The 20,668-nt window shown below is 48.4% G+C and overlaps 1 long non-coding RNA gene across 1 annotated transcript; it reads left to right on the top strand.

Moving 5' to 3' along the window:
- The first annotated feature begins 16,163 nt into the window (after positions 1–16,163).
- LOC142831287 (uncharacterized) lies at positions 16,164–19,496 on the top strand. The gene is made up of 3 exons (XR_016350591.1): positions 16,164–16,290; positions 18,483–18,546; positions 19,386–19,496. It is a non-coding gene; the product is annotated as an uncharacterized LOC142831287 (long non-coding RNA).
- The last annotated feature ends 1,172 nt before the right edge of the window (positions 19,497–20,668 follow it).

The raw sequence follows: 20,668 nt of genomic DNA, 5'->3' as shown, positions 1-20,668 counted from the left end.
GAAGGCCATCCCAGAAAAGTAAGTAAGTAAATTGTCCTAAAAGAAGGGACTGAGTTCAAAGGCTGCTGCTGTCTCCTTTCTGTCTCTCAATAATGCACTAGGGCATTGGAGTGCAGGGGAGGTGGGAATCTTAAACTAGACAAATTATGAAGGGAGTGAATAATGACACTCGGGGAATTTGGTTTTACAATGAAGAATTAACTTGGCACAAATGTAAATTTGAAAGGGAAAGGCTGAAACAGCTCAGGTGACCTTTTCCTGGAGCCATGTGGGTTGTTGCTGTGATGAATGGAACACAGTGTCAGCACAAAAGTTTGCTAAATAATAAGGGAGATGGCCGGTGAAGCCAAAGGCTAGAGCCCGGCACTGCCTTGGGGAAAGACACAGGTTCCAGTCTGGCTGCTCATTCCCCGCCCCAGTGGGGATGGGATGTGGGGGTCATCCCTCATTCAGCACCTACCACCAGCAGAGGGGATCACTGCATTGGTGCAAGAGCAGGTTTAATACTGCCCACCAGGGGCATTGTGGGGAGTCTTAAAACAAGGCTCAGGGTAGTGGCCTATGTCACTGGGTCCCAGATGAGGGCCATTCTTTTCTGATGTTCCTTTTCCATAGAAATATTTACTGCAGTTGGTGTAGGGACACTGTATAATCCCAGGTGGGAGAAGGGGATCTGTGAAGCAGCCTCTATATTCAGATATCAACCACGCTCTGAAACAGTTTGCGAATGCGTCACTCACCCATGTGGTATGTTCTGCCTCTGCTCTCTGTGATGTGACTCCACGTCACTGAATGCCAGATGCTGAAAGAGTGGGGGCTTCACCCTTGATCCTGTTCTGGGGACTTCCTGGTGTGCAGACCCTGCATGGGACATGTGTAAATGCCTTATGACAGCTGGCCTGGGGACAGCTCCGGATGGGACAAAGTATGTGGGTGTGTTTCAAATTAAGACCATTAAAGTCCCAAAATTAGGAATGCAACTAAGCTATAGTGTGAATCTTTAATAGGAAACATCCACACAAGTATATGAGAGGCCCTAATGAAGATGCCAACGCTCAGAAGAGCCCCTCTCTAGTTATTCTGTGAGATCTGGTGGGATGGCTCCCACATGACATAAGATCAAAGAGAGAGGCTCCAATCCTGGGGTCTCTTGGCCACTTTTGCCAACTTGGATCAGGGTTTTCTTCTTACTCAGCTACATTTTTTCACACTTGTTTCCCTAGTTCCTAAATGCCTGGAGCTATTCTGGAAATTCTGAGACAATTTCAGATTCCTTTGCAACAAAGCCAGGGCCAGGACAATAGAACTTTGAAGTTATTGACATATTGACTTGGAAGGTTGTTTCTGTTTTTCTTTCTTTCTTTTTTCTGAGATGTGGTTGTCATTTTCCAACATTAGGACAGAGCGTGAGACTCCTTCTATGCTATGGTTTAATTTGTTTGTGTTTGCACATATTGCAGAATATAAAGTGCTCTAGGTGAACAGAGTTATCCTTATTGTTATCCCTTCCCTGGTTCGCTAGCTGTATTTTCATTAGAGCTTTAAAAAAGCTAAGCAGTTTACATGTAAAATAAAACTTTACTGCTGATGGGAGGGTGGGGGCGGGGCATTAGGGTTGACAGCCTGGGGATTGAAGGGTTCTATCTGTGGAACACGGACAGCCTGGGCAGCATTAAGGCAAATGTCCCCTCCATTGTCAGCCACTGCCTCACCAATATATACTGGTGGGACTTACCTTTTGGAGATAATAGATAAGTTCCTTCCTTGGCCTGTGTACTGAAATGGCCAACAACATGCCATTGGGTGTCAGCCACTGAACATGTTCATTTGTCATGTGGACATCCATTAGCTAGGAACCGGACTGAATCCCATCCACTCATTCTCCTTCAAGGCTACCAGGCAGTTGTTGAACAAGAATCACTTCCAGCCACCACTCCTCTGGGCTGAAAACTGCCACACTCATGAAGCAATTCCCTGTGATGCTGCTTGGGCCAGACTGCACAGGAACCTTGCAAATGAAGTCCCACACGAGAGTGAAGGCAGTTAAAGACTGAAGGGGACCCGGGCCGGCTTTAGGAAGTGCGGAGCTCAATTTGAACAATTTCGACGGGGCCCCACCGCAATTTTGGTTGAGCAAAAAAACCCACAAAGGTTTCAACAGGGGGCCCAGGAATTTTTTTAATTGAGCAAAACACACACACACACACACAGGAAAACCCCACACTAAACTCACACCTCCTGTGGCGCAGGCAGCCGACGCACTCCTCCTCCGGGGCTGGCAGAGGCGGCAGATTAGTGTAATTTTTGGTGGTGCCCCATTAGCCACAGCCCTGACCCCCATTAACCACGCCCCAACCCAAATTAGCCACACCCCCTGACCCACATTAACCACACCCTCTAACCCCCGTTAACCAGGCCTCTGGAGGCAACTTGCTCGGGGCAAGATGGACACATGACCAGAAGTAAAAGGTGCCATGTCACCCCTCTCGAAGGACTTTTCCCACCATCCTCCTACCAACAGGGATTAGTTTGGCCCCCACCAACCCCCCCTCATGCAACTATCCTGCAATTGCATTAACCCAATGTGTGTGACATTAACTCGGGGGCAGAAAGGCTGGGGGAAGTGTTCCCTCTGAGGCTATGTCTACACTCGCAGCTTCTTGTGCAAGTTTAGGTGTTCTTGCTCAAGAACCCACAGAGCATCCATACTGCCCGCCTGCTTTTATGGAAGCAAATTTACAGTACGGCGTGGCAAGAGAGGATGTCTTGCGCAAGAGCTGCGCTCTTTTCTAACAGGTGTAAGCTCTCTTGCGCAAGAGGGCAGTGTGGATGCTCGGCAGGAATTTCTTGCGCAAGAAACCCCTCTGGCTAAAATGGCCATTAGAGCTTTCTTGATCAAGAGGGTGTCCACACTGCCATGGATGCTCTTGTGCAAAAGCACAGCTCGCACATGGCAGTGTGGACGTGTTCTTGCACAAGACTTCTTGCACAAGATCCCTTGTGCAAGATGTTCTTGAGCAAGAAGCCGCCAGTGTAGACATAACCTAAGAGTTTCCTCCCATGAGCAGAATGGATTTTGTGTTGTGCACCTGTACTGAGTTCATGTGGCTTGTTTGGATGTGCCACTGTGGCACCCAAGTTATTAATAAATATTTTATAACCCTTTACCTTTTCTCTCTGCTGCCATGTCTCCTCTCCTTGCTCCATCAGCTCCCCTGGTGCCTGCTGCCCCCCAACTTCTCACCCTCCTCTGCTGTCCTGACTCCTGCCCTTCTCGCTGCCCTCAGCCCTCCTGCGACCTGTTCCCCTCCACCAGCCCTTCTCTCCCTCCTGTGCCCACTCTTCCAGTAGCCCCACTATGATCATATGAGCTACCCCTCCTCATCCCCTCTTTCAACACCTCCATCTACACACCTGTCCTGCCTCTCTCCTGGTGCTGGTCCCTCCCCTGCAGGTGTCTGCCCTTCTGCTTCACCCCAGAATCCCCTGGCACCTGCACCTTCCCTTAGCCCTGCACCCTCCTGGTGCCTCCCCCTTCCCTTACTGTCCCTGACCCCTTTGCCCTCTTTTTCCCTGATGCCCACCCCCTCACCACTCTCTGCCCCCGTTCCCCTGCTGCCCCTGTGCCCTCACACATGACTTGCTCCATCCCCACCTTTCTCATGCCCACCTCTCCTTTCAAGCTTTCTCCCAGCACCTCCCTTCCCCCCTCTAGTCCCCAATGCCCATATCCTCTCCTCTCCCAGCATCACCCTGTCCCCCCTCCAACTGACACCTCCCCTCCTGCCCTTTTCCTCAATGTCTGCACTTGGCCCCCTAGCATTTGTCTCTCCTCCTCCCCACAAGCCCCCTTTTCCCTCCCCACAAGCCACCCTTCCCCTTCCCCCTTCCTCTCCCCACAAGCCCCTTCCTCTTCCTCTCTCTCCCTCCCCCTCCACACAAGCCCATTCCCCTTCCCTCCCCACAAGCCCCCCTTCCCCTCCCCCCCCCTCCCCCTCCCCCTAGTTTTCCCCATCCCTACTTTCTGCCTTCCGATTTGCGGGGCCAGCATCAGCAGCAGCCGGCAAGGGGGAGCCACACAGAGCCGTGCACAGCAGGGATGGTCCGGGGCCGAGGGGGGCGCTCTGGGGGCTGGGTTGGAGGAAGTGCGGGGGGGGGGGTCGGGGCCCACTCCAGGCAGAACCAGGGGAGAGACCCAGATCCACATATTACTGGAGCAGGGCCCCCAGCTCTGAATAGTAACTCGTGCCCATGGCACCTGGCACTTCCGGGTTCAGGGGTGCGGGGCCCCCTTAGGCGCAGGGCCTGATTCAGGGTAATCGGTTGAATCAGCCTAAAGCCAGCCCTGAAAGGGACTGTCAGAGAATTTAGTAGCAGCCCTTATTGATGGCAGAATAGCTATAGACAGGAAACACCGAATCTTCTTTCTGGAGTATTGGTTGTTTGGATGGATTCAGTAAAATATTCTGAGCATATAAGAGAGTGAATCTCTCACCTTTCCAATCCCTCTCCATCCACATTGTCCAAATCCCATGTTCCATAAACAAGACACAACAGATCTCCAGCCTTTCATAAAACTGGCTTATGACGGAGCATGCATACCTTGCTTAGCCTGGGCTGGTGACAGAGCATGAGGAGTCCTAGCCTAACACAGATTTAATTATTTCAAAACTGGACCTTTAATAACTCCATTCATCTGAAGAAGTGGGTTGTGCCTATAAAAGCTCATGATACCATCTCCATGTTTTGTTAGTCTCTGAGGTGCTGCTAGACCATTTGTTGTTTTTTAAGTTTTTCCAGTTACAGACTAACTCGGCTCCCCCCCTGAACCTTTGGAATCGGGAGGCACTCTTGATTGGTATAAGACTAGAAAGCCTCCTTTGAGGCTTTGATAGTAGTCTTACAAGTAGTAGGAATTCTACTTGTAGTGGTGGTGGTATTGATCCCAGGATATTACAGACACAAGGTGGCAAAAGAGACAAGCTTTAGAGCTATGCAGAGCTCTTCTTCATGTCTGACGTATGTCCAGTAAAAGATATTATTACCTCACCCCCCCAGGTTCTGGAAGGCCTTTCATGAATAGGGAAGGTAGGTACCAGTGAGAAAAAGTGGAGAGCTTTCTAGAGCAGGTGCTGAAGATGGCCATAACTGAGCTGGAAAAGCAGGTATCCCAATGGTGCGAGTGAATGGCTTCCCAGCATTGAGGGTGGCCCCATGGGAGACTGAGAAGCAGGCATTCCCGAGACAAGTCTACTGCACACTCTCTTGTGAAGTTTGTTTTGCCCCCCCCCATTTAACTGAGATTTACTCTCATTGTGATTCCATTCCTTGCTTATGATAAAACATTTGATGAGCTGCAGTAACGGCCCTGACTCCAACAGGCCCACAACAACCCTCTCTCCTCCATCCCTACCCCCATCAAATATGTTTTTATTTTTTAACATTGTAGGCAACTATCTTAAACCAAAACAGATGTGACAATGAATATTTATCTGCAGCATCTCAGTATGGGATTTTCTCTTAAACTCGATAAAATAAACGGCTCCTGCTACAGAACAACATTGCTCCTAATATACAATACACAAGGGGCAGGAGAGGGAATTAGCCGATGAACTCAGCATTAAACCCATTTAAAATCAAAAGAGCAGTGAGATTTACATGCAAGGAGACTGGTTGGTTGCTTTAATGAGATCTTGTTTTGTTTCTGGAGCTCATAAACTCTGTGCTAAAAGGTTATCGTTGATGCTGAAAGCCACAGGTAAAGCAAGGGCCTGCCTGTGCAGGTGGGGAGCAGGGGAGGTGGAAAGGGGTGCAGAATAGAAAACCCACTTCCTAGAAAGGATCAGTGGGCACTGTGTTGTAGTGTAAGGGTACGGGAGTAATACACTGGTAGCTTAGGAGTATGCTGACTGAGGGTACATCTGCTCTGCTTTCCTCTTCCGAAAGAGGATATGCAAATGAAGCACCAATTAGCATATTCTCACACTTAATTTGCATATCGTCTTCGGACTTTTTTTGCAGAAGAGGTTTTTCGCCAAAAAATGCAGTCTAGACAGCATTTTTGCGAAAAAGCTGCTTTTTTGAAAGAACCTGTAAATCTCATTTTTTGAGGAATACGGGTTCTTTTGAAAAAAGTTTTTTTTCATGAAAAAGCTGCATCTAGACTGCGTTTTTTGGTGAAAAAACCTCTTCCACAAAAAGGACCATAAGAGGATATGCAAATGAAGTGCGAGAATATAATCAGCACTTCATTTGCATTTCCTCTTTCGGAAGAGGAAAGCAGTCTAGATGTACCCTGAGTAAGGAACAGAGGTGGAGAGGAAGGGGAGTCAAATGGGAGGCCTGAATTAAAACTAGATGACTATGTCTGAGTTTCACATACAGGCCTGTTCCAGTGGCCGTGCTGAGTGCCTGAAGGAAAATTTCATTTTCCATTACTCTCCTTTTCTACTGGGATTGACTCATAATGTGAATGGTTTAGCATGAAGTCAATTTCATCAGCACCCTGGCTGCCAGCACTACCTGTAAATTCAACACCTGAAACTTGCCCCTTTAAAAGATACCATAGGCTTAATGTAGGGGTTTGGTCCTAAAGTTCTGTCCATACCACCGTTAGCAGGGACCCTTGCAGTCTGTGTGGACTGATTCACACTAACGGGGCTCCAGCTAGAACACCAAATCTAACAGTATGGCCATTGCAGCCCAGACTTTTAAGAGCACCTCCCTCTCTAGGTTTGGACTTCCGGAGCTAGCCTAAATTTATTCTAGAGCTGCTATGTTTACGCTGCAGTGTAGGCTTCTCTTCAGGCATGCTCAACATGCATTGCAGTTGTGGGTTACGAATGGGGCAGTGGGGCAGACCCATAGCATGACTATTGAAGGGAAGAGAGTTTCCTGGATTTTGCAGTTCTATTGACTTGTTTTATGGAGAGTAGGCAGGCTTTGCAGTATTGGCAGACCAAGAGGGAGACACTTAACAAAATGGGTTGCCACAAACATATCAAGCCTCTCCTCCAGCTCTCTGGATTTCCATAGAATTTTCAACCAAGTTCAAGATCATGGTTCAATGACTCTGGGATGAAGGATGACAACTCTGTTTCTGAGACGCAGTGGAAGTCAATACCAGAAAGGTAAAGCTCATCTCTGGACAGGGCACAGTTTTCTCAGGTAGCTTGTCCCAGATGGTGGGACAAACTCTCCCCTGGCCACTAAGGGCCCTCCCTTACTGCATCACCCTCCAAGTGCAAGATGCGTTTGTTCCCTCTGCCTTCTCTAGCATAAACACAGAGCACCAGATATATTAAACAACCCGAACCTACCAAATCAAAGTACTCCACTGCACACACTTACCCCCCCCCCCCCACCACCAGAACAAAACTGCCCGTGGAATATGTTAGTCACTTTGCTTAGTGCATTGTTCAAAGGAGCTCAGATATCATGGTGAGGAGGTTGTGAGGTGCTTCCTAGCACATGCACAACATGCATCAGGTGGCACATGATCAGAATTCATCACTGAATTTGGTCTGCTGGTTGCATCATTAGCTTCCCCAGCCCGGGCTCGGTAGTGCCAGAGAGGGATCCCTGCCCTGCAGGATGGTGTGATTAGAATCTATAGAGAATAGAATGACCCAGCCTGTCCTTGAGAGGTGTGTGTGTAGGGGGGGAGGTGGATTCCCGCCCCTAAGGTGAGAAGGAGTTCAATATTTATCCACACCGCCTGTCTTCTGCCACTCCACTAAGGAGGTCATTTAGTACATAGTGTGAGGAACATTTAGTGACGTGACGTGACTAGACTCACACCCATATACTCATTTCACACAGGCCTGATGGGTTGGAAGAGCTGTCACAAGAAGGGGACTGCCTATTGATGTTGACCCACAAGAGCTGGTTTTCTGCTTCTCGCAATGTAGAAATATATTCCATTTCCAGTGCTCTCGCCCCATCTGTTCAATGTGTTTATCAGGGGCAGAAGAAGAGGGCTAGTGAGGAAGCTCAGGCTGTGTGCAAGCCGCATCAGCTTCATAACAATTCTTCCCACTCAGCTGGCTCAGCTGAATAACTAACCCATATTGAGTGGGCAATAGAGACTGGGGTGCAGACCAGCGTGAATCATTTGTTATAAAACAGGAATGGTAAGGAGGATGGAAGCTGAGGAGATGACAGTGATTTTACAAACACTCACCATGGTTATTCCCCATAGGAAAGCAGGTAGGGCTCAGAATTATATCATAAAAAGTAATGCTATTATCAGGGTAAATTGTACAGGCTCACCACTCCAGTCGCCTTCTCTCTCCAGCACCCCAGGTCTGCTCTGTAACTCTAGTTATTGCACTTCAGCCTATACAAGTTCCTGGTGCTATTCTGGGTAGGGACCAACTCAGTGTGCCCTCTATGAGATACCTACCCCACTTCTGAGTGCTAGATAAATAGTAAGTTAATGAGAATAGGCCACAATCCGTCTAGAGAGACAGCTGGGAGGAGACGTGAGAACTACTTACTAGCAAGGGCAGACAGAGCTTAGTTATTCTCATTAATGAAGACAGAACAAGCAAGAATGGATTTAATCCACACCAGGGAACATTTAGGGTGAGTATTGTATTAGAAGATACTATATAACTCTAAGGACACTTTGGCAAGTGGCTCAGCTGTAAACGGAGGTTGTGGGATCTCCTGCATCTGAGATACTGGAATGATCCCTATTCACCAGGGAGAGTGAAAGAGCCTCAAATTCAGCTGCTGGAAAAAAGCAATGAAATGGGGGAGCTACTGCCACTTCCCAGCCCCTCAGTCTCTTACAATGGCAGAAACTTTCCTACAGGCCTCAAAAACCTGAAAGCTGTGTGCTTGGACAGCCACCCAGAAGAAATTGAAATGCTGCCCAGCTGATTAGCAGAGTACTCTCAGCTGGCAGCATGTGTTTATATTGGTAGTGCAATTCTGTACATGCCCCGGTGCACATAACAAAATTTATTCCCCACACAGATGGAAACAATGAGATGGAACATTGATGCCAGCTGGGGGTGTCTTGGATTATTCTGAAGATCCATACAAAAGGAACATCCCCCTGGGGTTGCTTTGCCAGCTCTGAGCATTTGCTGTTGGGGCGCAGGGAAATTTAAGTGAGTGGATAGTCTCAGTATTGGTTATATTTGCAAATGGTGTGCTCAGAAACTGAGAGTTGAAAAGGGCTTGCTAGGGCCTAGCAAAGAGCTTTAGCAAGGGCAGGGATATTCCTTCTCTCGCACGGTTTTGCTGGTGCAACCGAGTCCTGATTGGTCACATTTTTGCAAAGGGACCACTCAGTGCACACGAAACATTACCTAAGTACAGCAGGCTGGGAACGTGCTGCTTCATTCAACCATCTACAACAGGGTAACAGGAAAACACGCACTAATTAAAGCAGGATGGAAGGAAGAGTTGGAGAATGTTGCCAACCTATAATACCAAGTTAACCCCGTGCTTACCATTCTCTTCATGTTTCATAGTCTATGTCTGTCTGGCTGTCCAGTTCTCTCAGACAGCTCTGCCAAGGTCCCCCAGTACTGACCTGCATCTCGCCCTGCTACCGCTAATTGTGGCTAGCCTCCCCACATGTGCTCCTCCCAGACCCCTGGATATAAACTCAGGTGACCAGCCTGAACTGCCACTCATGCTGTTATTTTTGGTGGACTAGGTCAAGCAGAGCTAGCCCAGGAATGTCTATACGAGCTGGCAATTGGACCTCTCGCTCCAAGCGTGAAGGCCGCCTACGATCCCACATGGCTGTGCTAATCCATTTTGATTCTGACTTGCAGAACCCCCTGTTACTTCAGCTCTGGTCTCCCCATTCCACTTCTAGGCGGGGTTGGCTCAGCCTTTGGAGCCATATGTCTGATCTCCTGTGCATTTGAAAGCAGTGCCCCAGGGCACTGACTCATACTACCAGCCTCCAAGTTGCATCCAACATCCTGCGATAAGTTTTTCTCATTCCCCAAACCTTATAAAAGTTGCTCGATGTTATGATGGAGCCGCATAGTATTCCTTTGTAAGGAAGTGAAGTGTCAGGGGCACAGCTGTGAAATATATGCCCAACTTTCTCTAATTCGGTAGCAAGCGCAGGGCAGAGAGAGGGAGCGGGTTCCTGTTTAGGTTTTCAGTTACTGTGTTTCTAAAATATTTATTTTTCTGGGTGTTTCTATCACAGCCTTTTTGGAATCTAAATATTTGGATGATCGGGGAGTTGTGGCCGGATTCAGAACGCTGGCCTCGGCATTTCACTGCTTGCTGAGTTACTGTATGTGTCAGGCATACCGATGCCCTCTCTCTGCACTCTCATTCCACAGGTCCCCTCAGTTCTTGCATAAAGATCAGACACTATTTAAATGTAATCTCTGGGGGTGGAGACGGTGAGGTGAGGAATTGAAAAGGCCTGATTGGGGTAGGGTGAGAAAGAAGTAGCATATAAATGAATAAATAATAATAATAAAAAAAAAAGATCATTGGAAAGCAATGGAAATTTTTTGTCGCATTAATGTGTTTTCTCAGCTGTTCTATGCACTTTCTCCTACTTGTTTTGGTTTCTGTCCCAAGGATGCTTTCTGCTGGAGAGTAGCGGGTGCAGGAAAATCCAAATGTATTGCTTTCCCCATCACCACCTTCCTTGCTAGAAACAGCTATTTTCACACTTTGCATTTCAGTGACAGAAAAAACATGAAATGCCACTGAGGACAGATGCTCTAACCCTGATGTGTAGGCAGGAAAGGTGACTGCCAGCATGTCAGACACAGCTCAGAGTAACCTTGAAACCAGGCCCAAGCCTGCATCACGTACACACAGAGGAATTTGTGTGTTAAGGGCCCTCCATGTGATGGTATGGGAAGGGCCAAAATGAAATCCCAAGCAAGGAATTGTATCAGCAATGCTTGGGGCCAAAACCAGCTATTTGGGGCAGCATGAGGCTGGAACTCTGGTCTCTGCTTCTGATAAAACAGAACTGTGAGTGCTGTGGCTGTAGTTTGCACAGTCCTTGGGAAGTGAGGAATGCCTTTCAGTCCTCTGTGCCAGCCCCCTGGCCTGTTCTGGAATGGTGGCTGGCTCCAGAGAGGAGGCAGATCAGTCCTTGGTCTGTCAGAAAGCCACACACTGTTTATTTTGAGTAAAAAATTAGAGTCTGCTTTATGGGTGGGACAAGTAATTTAAAAAACAAAGAAACTAAATACTGAAGCAATGGCACCATCATGAATAAAATGTGACTGGCTCTGATCCTCCTGCTTGAGGGCACAAACTAATCCCCACTCCCTCACCTGGGGGTCAGGAAGAGGTTTTTCCATGTTATAATATTACACTCTCAGGAGTATTATATGGGTTTTCCTGCTTCTTCTTCAGCAATTCACATTTGCCTTTCTCTGACAGCAACAGTGAGGGGCTACAGCTGAGAGAGTTTGTGCTAGGAGATGATGTTTCGTGTTACAAATTTGTGATGCCATCTTTGTGTGATGTGACATGTGTGTTGTGCTCACTGAGTCAAGATGTTACCATGTCGTGGCCTAACATTGCAAGATATGGGTCCTTCATAAGCTCACAACTGCAAGTTGGACACCTGTGAATGTTCATAGGCTACAGGGTCCCTCCAGGAAATGAGAGATGGGCACTGCTCTAGGATGCTGTACCAAATGGCATATATGACCCAAGGATCTCTTGATGCTAACTGGCAGAGGGCACAGATATTCCTGGGTTCACCAAAAAAATGCTGTGTAAGGTCCCTAATGAAAGCCTGAGGCACTGGTCATCAGGGATATCCCTGCCCCCCCCCCCCCATTGGGGTGTATACCCCCCCTGAATTTCCCCAACATGCCCCAGTTTTGTGAACCATGGTGCCATACAGCCCACCTTTACCCTCACAGTCTCACCCCTCATCGGCCTTGACACCCCTCCCCCCCCCGTAAATTCGAACTCCCCTCCCCCATTTCAATTCCTGGGGAGGCTACTGCTGGCCATCATAACCATTGTGAGATTTATGTACAGAAAATATGTGAGCAACTACGTACGTCTGCTGAAGCTGGTGTCACTCAAAGGTGGCATAGCTTGGGAAAAACTTCTCCTGACACTGGAGGTGGAAGACACTTACCTCCTTGGTGGGCCATTGTGTTTTGTGTGTCTGACAAGGGAAGTCTGTTTGCATGCTGAGTCAAAAGCTAATGAAGAGCTAGCAGCCAAGTAGACAGGCACTGCGGGTCCCACTTGGCAAGGTATGCGGAGGCAGCCTCCAGAAGGGGCAGGGCCTCTGGCAGAAGGGATGGGGCCGGGGCAGCCAGTGCTGGCTCTCTCCCCAGCCCTCAGAGCTCCGTGGTACTCTCTGGTACTCCAGCAGCAGTTCTAAGGGTCCAGGGCTCCAGCTGCTGCCACTGTCTCAGCAGCAGAGGTGGAAAACCCTGGATCCCTTAGAATTGTCCAACCCTGTGGTAATTGCCCCCTTCCCATGCCCAAGCCTCATCAGCAGTGGGCCTGAGAGCTGGCAAATACTTCAAATGGATATTAACAGCAAGAGGTACACCACAGGGGAGGGGTGGATCCTATTTTCAGGTGACCATCAAATGTCTGGTCTGGAATACCAGTGAGACACCCTTGCGTCCTTCAATCTGCAAATGGTTGCAAATAAAAAACAATGTCACTTGAATCTCCTCACTTTCCTAATAAACGTATTCTTGTGTTCACTATAACTATACACACGTGCTGTATGCCAAGCAGAGTGGTGACTGTGCACGGGTGAGTGCTGTTCCTGGGGGAGTAGCAAATCAGAGTTCTGAGAGTGATCAGAGGAACAGAGGTGGGGCCTTCTGGGCGGATGCTTGGAAGACTCAGGAGTTAGTGGGTGCCTATTTCTAACTGTGGGGAGAGAGAGCACGCACTTGCAGAGACCTGCCAGGAAGTTCATCCACAGCAGGCACAGACAAGATTTCCCTCATGCTATGAGTGGGTGGTAGCAAGATACCCAGGAAAACATCACAGCATTGCAATTCCTATGTTCCTCTGATTTTTTTTTAGTCTTGATCTTAGCATGACCTATCCCTGTGAACCTCTCCAAACATGCTGCAGTCTAGTAGCTGTTGCAGGGAATAGATAGAGAGGTTCTATTCCTGGCTCACAGTGTGACTTTGGCCAAGTCATGCCCTGGTTCTGTGCCTTAGTTTCCCCATCTGTAAAATAGGGGGTAATGATATTGACCTAGAAAGGAATCCTGGGGCTGAATCCATTGGTATTTGCAAAATGCTTTGAGATCCCCTATGGAAGGCGCTCATGACTTATGAGGAGAGGCTGAGGGACTTGGGTCTGTTTAGTCTGCAGAAGCGAAGAGTGAGGGGGGATTTGATAGCAGCCTTCAACTTCCGGAAGGGAGGTTCCAAAGATGGAGAGAGGCTGTTCTCAGTAGTGACAGATGGCAGAACAAGGAGCAATGGTCTCAAGTTGTGGTGGGAGAGGTCCAGGTTGGATATTAGGAAAAACTATTTCACTAGGAGGGTGGTGAAGCACTGGAATAGGTTACCTAGGGAAGTAGTGGAGTCTCCATTCCTAGAGGTGTTTAAGTCTCGGCTTGACAAAGCCCTGGCCGGGTTGATTTAGTTGGAATTGGTCCTGCGTAGAGCAGGGGGCTGGACTTGATGACCTTCTGAGGTCTCTTCCAGTTCTATGATTCTATGATCTATATGGAGACCATTTTTTTGATTAAGCATCACTTTGTTCCTGCTGGTTTCACCACATCAGTGGATTCCATTCTTCCCATAGCCCCCAAGGTTGTGGCTGTCCTGTCTCCTGACATTACAACCTCCCATGGGAAGGAATTCAGGCCAGATGCCCATGGACACAAGTCACATTTGGCTTAGGAAGTTTGCTGACAGTGTTGTCCTCTCTCTGTGATGAGTGACGCAAATGTTATCACATCTGCTCTCAAGGCATTCACTGGGAAATTCTGCCAGTACCTGGGGAAGTTTCACAGTTTTCTTTTTCATCTGCTTCCTTTTTCTCAAGACCTTCAAAAATCCCTCCTAATTCACCTGCATTGTAGACCAAGAACTGACACAGGCTCCTCCCACTGCAGAGGGCTCTTTGCTAGGATGTGTTCTCTGTATGATGAAGACAAGACAAGATCCACCCCTTGCCATAGGGAAGCAGGCTGGTATTGTGATTAAGGCACTGGGACCCCTGAAATCTGGTTTCTGTTCTAATTCTGACACTGACTCACTTGAGCAAGTCACTTCACCAGGCTGTGCCTCAGTTTCACCACTTGTAGCATAGGGGCTACGTCTAGACTGGCATGATTTTCCAGAAATGCTTTTAACGGAAAAGTTTTCCGTTAAAAGCATTTTCAGAAAAGAGCATCTAGATTGGCGCGGACACTTTTCCGCAAAAGCACTTTTTGCGGAAAAGCGTCCATGGCCAATCTAGACGCGCTTTTGCACAAAAAAGCCCCAATCACCATTTTCGTGATCGGGGCTTTTTTGTGGAAAACAAATCTCAGCTGTCTACACTGGCCCTTTTGCGCAAAAGGTTTGCTCAAAAGGGACTTTTGCCCAAATGGGAGCAGCATAGTATTTCCACAAAAAGCACTGATTTCTCACGGTAGGAAGTCAGTGCTTTTGCGGAAATTCAAGCATCTAGTGTAGACAGCTGGCAAGTTTTTCCACAAAAGCGGCTGATTTTCTGGAAAAACTGGCCAGTCTAGACACAGCCAGGGTGAAGAGACCCACCTTGGGAGGAGGATAGTTGTGAGTCTTCAGTCCTCAGGGTCAAGGCCTGCTCCAGTTAATTTCAACAGGACCAAAGTTTGTCCCTTTGGGTTTGTAAAGTGCTGTGGAAATATCGGACACAAGCTGCTACAGAAGGGTAACACTTGCTGATCATTTTATTTTTCTGGCTGTGCCTTATCCATCTGCTTATTTTCCTGAGTTTTTTTTCTCCTAACCCATTTGACGCTTGCAACTCCACTGACGAATTGACTTAAAAGCTTAGCTAACTTTGCAAATCTCTTTTATGCATGACCATGGGGAGAGCAGGCATTGCTTCCCAATGGCTGCTGGGTCTCACATCAGGAGGGCAGGAGTATTTTTTCCCCTTTTTTTGCGCGGTGAAGGAAAAAAAACCCATCTTCAATTCACGGGGGGGGAGGGAAGGAGGGGGGCTGAATTTTCCCAGTGTCTCCGCAATGGATGAACACGCAGGCTGCTCTGGCAGACCATCCTGGGAGAAGAATTGTAGGACTGTCAGGAATGTCTGCCCAGCCTCAGCATCGAGCAGCGATGCTGCTCCATGCTGCAGCCACTGAGTCCTGGTTTGCACAAAGGAACAATCCATCTTTGTCCAGGTTTCTATTTGCAAGCGCCTGCAACATCCTGACTCACACAGCACACCCCTTATTATTCCAGGGCCTGGGCCTCCTCAGAGCTGGGCCAGTGCTCTTCAAACCCGGCGACACTATGCCAGTCACTATTCATGGGGTTCCCCACACGGCTCTGCTAATATGCTTCAGTTCTGGCCTACAGCACCTCCCCACCCATCAGTCATGGACTCCCTACAGAGCTATACCAATGTATCTACAGTCCTGACTTTCCACACCCCTTATTAGGCCAGGCTGACTTCTTCCTCCAAACTCTGCCAACGCAGCTCCTTTCTGTCCTGCAGCAGCCCCTGTTTTCTAGGACTCACCACAGCCCTGCTGATGCTCCTCAGACACAACCCACAGCCCTTTTCCTAGCCCCAAAGCTCTGCCTAGGCACTTCAGAGCTTAGTCATCACCTGGTCAGTCCTCAGCTATTATGGGGTGAGCCCTACTTGAGACCAGCCAGGACTTTGCCCAAGCATGGTGGCAGATCTGCAGCATGGGTAAAAGTAGTTTATAATTCAGGCTGAGACTGACAAACTCATTTCACATGTGCCCTGCACTGGATTTGTCCTCAGCTGTGCTGACAGGAAAATGTAACACCCCAGCCCCACTCTATGGCACCAAAAATGTGATTGAAAACACAAGCCCGGTAAGACATGCTCAGGTTCAGAGAGATCTGGGCCACACCTGGATGCCATCAAGCATTTTAATTTCCCTTTCAAATTACTAAGCAGTCTAGATGATTTCCAGTGATTTTCAGCACAGGCCTGTCTCATTCTAACAACCGCCTGGTGTATATCTGATAGAACACCTGTTGCTGGATACAGGCCTGGATGCACAGCACAAGCAGCTAAGCACCAAGCCAGAGAATGGGTTAGAACCAGGCACAAAGGGCAGGAAACTGACTGTGGAGCAAGGGGATGTGTCAGTATCAGGTAGGAAACTGGCTGCAGAACCAAACAGTCCAGATATTACAAAAAGGGGTTTGACACCTTCTCACACGGGGTTTATCAGGTTTGCTTGAGCACAAGGGGAAAATGTGTTAGTCTGAATGGGCAGTGTATGAGGGGAGTGCCAAGGATGGAGGTATCTCAGGCAGTTGAGGGGAGAGAGACTCACACATCTATGCTCTGCAAGTCTGTGCCCATCTCACCTCCCTTCCCGTTCTGGTGCCCACTGAATGACTTGTAGACTCCTCAGAGCCGCTGTTTCCTCTTTGGAGCCCTGGGGCCTCATTCACCTCACTGTGGCATCCGTGTAAATCACGGGAAATGCCAGTGGTGCCACTAGCGCTGCAATTGTGGCAGGAAGTGTGGAATCAGGACCCTGAATCTGATGGGCTTGTGATGGTAGTGGCTACATAGGGAGACTGCTATTTGGGTGGCAAGGCCAAGGAGTGCAGGGGAAGAAGCAGGTTCTGGAGACATCGTGGGTGGTTCTGTGAGAAGCTACGGTCATCCAGGTTTGCTGTAGGCAGGGCCTCTGTGAAGTGGGGAGGTAAACATATAATACTGGAAAGCAGAGCAGGGCTCCTGCTGGTTCCCTCTGTGGTTCTAGAAATACCCCAGTCTATGGCACAGTATGGGCAGAATCCGACCTCGTCCCCAGCGTGACTCTAAGGCTGTGTCTACACTGGCCACTTATTCTGGAAAATCAGCCACTTTTCCGGAATAACTTGCCAGCTGTCTACACTGGCCCCTTGAATTTCCGGAAAAGTACTGACGATCTACTGTAAAATCATCAGTGCTTTTCTGGAAAAACTATGCTGCCCCCGTTCGGGCAAAAGTCCTTTTCTGGAAAACTGTTCTGGAAAAGGGCCAGTGTAGACAGCACAGATTTCTTTTCTGCAAAAAAGCTCCAATCGCTAAAATGACGATCGGGGCTTTTTTGCAGAAAAGCGCGTCTACATTTGCACAGACGCTTTTCCGGAAAAAGTGCTTTTCCAGAAAAGCATCCTGCCAATGTAGACGCTCTTTTTCCGGAAATACTTATAGTGGAAAATTGTTCCGTTTTAAGCATTTCCGGAAAATCATGCCAGTGTAGATGTAGCCTAAAGGTCTCCGCTTTAGTGTGTTTACTGTACTTTGACTGTGGCAAGGGTCTTCTTTGGATATAATGTATGGGCCTGATTCAGCCTTTACATTTGGCAACTGTAGAGGCTTCCTGTACAAAATGGGTCTACAGAGGCTTTCTCTTTAGGCTCGGCTTTCTGAAAATCAGGCTCTAAACCCAAAGACCTCGAGGAGGCCTCTGACATAGCAAGAAATAGAACACTGGATTCCCACCAAACTGTCCTTCTCTCCCCTTTTTTAGCATATGATCAGGTGTGTTAAAGCCAGAGGTAAAAGTAAGCGGATGTGCCCTGGTGTGGAGCTCCAGCAAGAACTGGCTGATCTGCGACAATAGCCCGCAGGAAGCTATTTAAAGAGCAGTCAATGACCTGGTTGCAAGCCGATAGTACCCGTAAGAAATTTCAAGTGACTTTCACTGCTGCTTAAAATACAGTCCAGCCTAGTGAGCAGAGTTCAACAGTCCTGGAGGATGGGGCTCCAGAGTGACTCTGGCCCTCCTCACTTCCTTTATCACTGAGATGCACTATTCATCCCCCTCCAGAGCCTCAACGTGGGGGTCGGAGTACTGGGGAGAGCAGTCCCTGAGCCAGACACACAGCAGATGCCTCTGTCACTAGGACATAACATCAGGATACTGTCTTTGACTGAAAAAAAAACATTGGACTAAACAGACATGCAAAATGTAGGGCAAGTTAAATATGTTAGGCTGGCGGCAGATCAGTGCACCTCTCAGAGAGGAGACACTAAAGATAGAACCAGAATTAATGGCCTGGCCCCGCTGTGTTCCATACTGATTAGGCCTGGTGTCTCTTGGCAGCAGCAAGCCCCGTCCAGAGGGTGTTCGGACGGTAGCTGCAGTGCTCTGAGTGGTTAGGGATTCGCTGCGCTTTTTCCCGAGCGTGTCAGGTTCTCCTGTAAAACTGTCAGCTCAGGAAAGTCCCAGAAGCGTCTGTTCATGCAGCACCAGAACTGGGATTATTTGGATTGCTTTTCTGTTTTTCTCCCTTAATAGAATGTAATCTGATTGTTTTGCTCTAAATTTAAATTGAATTTAGCCAAGGTGGAAGGCGCTGGATTGACAGATGTGGAGCGGAAAAGCCGGAGTTACCCAAAGCGCAGGTACAGCCGGGACAGGCACACCAGCAATGTATGGCAACCTGGCACTGAAAATTAGAAATGAGTGAAGGCCCTATTCAGTCCTTGAACTCTCCTGAGCCTGCTAGACAGGGGGGGCCTGACCAAAGCCCAGACCAACCATTCCACTGATCAGTGGCCATGGGGGCAAATCCTGAATGCTAGCAGCACATGTGGATTTGGGACACCCAACTCATGTCACAAAGGGGCTAAGCAGTGGTAAACTGATTATTGACAAAGGCTGGATTTGAACTGGCAGAGGCATGGATTTGAAATGCAAAGCTCTAGTGAAGCCATTTCCAAAAGCCTGGCCATCTAGCACCCTTCTTTATTTTCCCTTCCATATGTTCTTGTAACTCCATTCTGCTAAACAAATCAGCTCTGAATAAGAACCAAGGAGAAATCTTGAAATGGGATTTGAACTGAAATTCAACCCACTCTTAAAAAAAAATCCCTTCAAATAGAAAAGTTCTAAACAAACTTGACTTGAGAGTCATTTAATACTTTGCCAACTTCCCTTTCCACAGCTCCCAGGCTCCAATCAGCAGAGGGGGCCTGCAACCTGGCCCATGCTGCAGGTCACGAATCAGCACATGGCACAGTGCCATTTCCCTCATTCTCACTTTACCTGTTTTGAAATATGTAAACAAAATCAGAATCCCCAATGTAGCAGCCACTGACCTGGAAATACCATTCTCAAGCCTATTTTTGTCTCTGATCCCTGGACAAATGCCAGCGTGGGTCATTAAATTCCCCCTTCTTAAATCCTCCTGACAGGTCTATTGGCTAGGCTTTGTTTCTTTACTTCCTGTCTTAAATTGCAGGGTTGCTGATAGAGAGCTGCCATGTTCCACCCCAGAGGTGGCTACATTTCAGTTGTGGGTGACTTGTTGACTGTCAGCTGCCCTGGGGATGAATATGTGAGTCTGACCATGGTAAGAATCAAAGCAGGGATGTTAAATATCAGTTAATTGAATTGTCGATTAACCTCATGAATTCTTATTGGTTACTTGACTATTCTATAGTCCCTGGGGGTGGACTCCAGCCCCACTCCTGAGAAGCCCCCTGCTACTGCGTGCTGCTGCTTCTGTATCAGAGTCAGCAGCATGAGGTGCCAGGAGGGAGCTGGTCTGCAAGGGGAGCCAGTTTAAAAACAAGCTCCCCTCATGGACCGGGTTCCTGTCACCCCATGCAGCTCCCTCTGATACAGCAGCTCCAGTCCGGGTGGGGGGATTGAGCTCCCGGACCCAGCATGAGCTGGAACTGAGCCAGGCTGCCTGCCCACCCAGCTCCTAATACACTTTAAATGCAGAACCTTGGGGGGGGGGGGGTGGCAGGTCCTGAACCTGGCGCAAGCCTGGACTAAGCCAGGCTGCTGGCCAGCCTGCTAAAACATTTACTGGCAAGGCGGAAGGGGGGTGGGAAGGGGAAATGCATGTAGTCTATAGCATTAACTAATACGCTTTTTGCTTATTGGTTAATCGACTGCACTATTACAGCCCTATATCAAAGTGGAACAGACTGCCCTGCAGCAGGCAGCGTTGCATCTGGACTGCCTTGGTTCCTGGTGTTTTTCGATCCCAGTGTGTTCGTGGCTAACCTTCCATTTCCCCTTCTCCTTTCCTGAGATCTCTCCTTTTGTCAGCAGCCTGGGTGCCACGAGGGAACCCTGAGTTTCACTGAACAAGCACTTGCCTTGCAGTCCTGTGACCTGATAGGAAATAAAACTAGTAAAATCATCCTGACACACTTGAGTTCCCTTCTCAGTCATCCTCCCTGCGTTCCTAGGGGGCCCATGCTGCAGTGAACTGAGCGCAGGGCATTGCTGGGCACTCTACAGACCCAGACTCATACAAGGACCTTGACCAAGTCACTTCCTCATTCCGTGCCTCAATTTCCCCATCTCTAAAATGGAGCTGATCATTCTTATCTTCTTGATGATGAACTGAATGATGTTTGGAAAGCTTTGAAGATGGGCAGCTCTATCTAACTGCTTGGTCTTACAATAGACTCCCACCCTCAGCCTTCCTCTGGCACTGATACTGTGAACAAAGAACTAACTATGCATTAAAGGTCAGATGGATTTCCAGGGATCCCAGCCCATTCC

Source organism: Pelodiscus sinensis, chromosome 13 (assembly GCF_052426305.1).
Source record: "Pelodiscus sinensis isolate ZL-2025 chromosome 13, ASM5242630v1, whole genome shotgun sequence".
Classification (NCBI taxonomy): domain Eukaryota; kingdom Metazoa; phylum Chordata; order Testudines; family Trionychidae; genus Pelodiscus; species Pelodiscus sinensis.
The sequence above is the reverse complement of the archived record's forward strand: the minus strand, read 5'-3'. Positions and strand labels throughout refer to the sequence as shown.